Here is a 1,706-nt window from a genome sequence, read left to right on the forward strand (position 1 = left end):
CATTATCGAATGAGCACATTGAAAGAGAAAAGTGCCGAATTGCGCTCAATCGCTTGGTCTTCGAAATGAGAAAAACAATTGAAGATAAAATCATTCGTTATGACAATGCATTGGGCAATATCGTTCATTGCGTTTGAATTGAGAAATGATATCGAAAAGAAGTATTTGGTTCACCACTTCTTTTTTTTAAGTAATAGCAATATGTATGGTTAAGAATTGTTACATATGTATACATAAATTCATGTGAAATACCTGTATACGTGAAACACCTGTATGTGAAAAACTTTTATACGTGAAATACTTGTACGTGAAACACATGTACGTGAAACACCTGAATGCGTGAAACACTTGTAAATGAAACACCTGAATGCGTGAAACACATATACGTGAAACATTTGTATATGTGAAACACTTGTACGTGAAACACCTGAATGCGTGAAACACTTGTACGTGAAACACCTGTATACGTTGAACGCCTGTATACGTTGAACACCTGTTTGTACGCAGAATGCTGCTTTCTGATTCGTCAATTGTTTTCTTTTCATCCCTCCATGAAAACAAAATCAGCTCTGCTCACTTGATAATGATAGGAGGAGTCGATGGTCATGCACCACCTAGCTTTTTCATGAATGGAATTTTTGTTTGCTATAGGTAATATTGTTTACTTCATAATGTAAATAAGATACAAAACAAAGACTAATCACGTAGATATGCTGCTTTACGTGTGTGACTCTGGTTATTTCATGACTGGCTATTCATAAATCGGCATCAAGCAATCAGAATGTACATCCCCTAGATTGCTTTGTCTTCCACGTTTCATATGTGAACATTTTGTTTCGAAAGTGACGAAACCCCCTCTTAACTATATTTTCCCGAGACTGAAATAGGCGCGAATAAGTTGTCTTTAACTTCACGTACGCTACACAAGAGGCCACAGAAGGCATATTTGAACGTAGTAATTTGTCCAAAAAAAGTTCGTAATTACATTAGTGAATTGGTGGTTTTATACATCGGTTTTTATTTTTTAGTCGAAATTAAGAAATTAGGTATATGCGTTGATGTCAATATTCATTAGTTTTATAAGGGTATGAAATTAAAAATCATTAGAATCAATGCTTAATTGAAAACTGAGGTATAGTGTATTCAATACGAAAACATATATACGTTTTCGTTATTACCGCCTTCTCCTTCCATCTTTTAAATTCAAAGCGACAAACTCATTAATAACATCCTGAAGAAGTTCTATCATAAACCGCTTCTATATTGTGTATTAACCTGTTGGTGATAGGCGATGGTTTTAAAACACCATACTTATTGTAAATATTGTAAATATGCAAATTTACCTTATTTTCTGTTCAATAAGCTGATTCGAATATGCTATCAATAATCATGATGATAAAGTCCACCCTTATTTTCGTTTTCAGTAGAGACTTCCGTTATTACTTAAACCGTGATATTGAACCTCTTGATGACTCACCATATCGTCATAGTAATTGTTTATACAGCTGGTAATACATTCATATCCATTCACAATTTAAGACAAACCTTATTGTCAAACTTTTTGTATAATCAATGAACAGTAAGACATTTTATGATAAAATGGTGTTAAAACAAATTCATGGCATATTGTAGATGGTTTCATCAACATAATCTATGTTTGACACGGGTTTTTTTCATTATTTACATGCAACTGATCTGAGATATGA

Source organism: Pecten maximus, chromosome 12 (genome assembly GCF_902652985.1).
Source record: "Pecten maximus chromosome 12, xPecMax1.1, whole genome shotgun sequence".
NCBI classification, from domain to species: domain Eukaryota; kingdom Metazoa; phylum Mollusca; class Bivalvia; order Pectinida; family Pectinidae; genus Pecten; species Pecten maximus.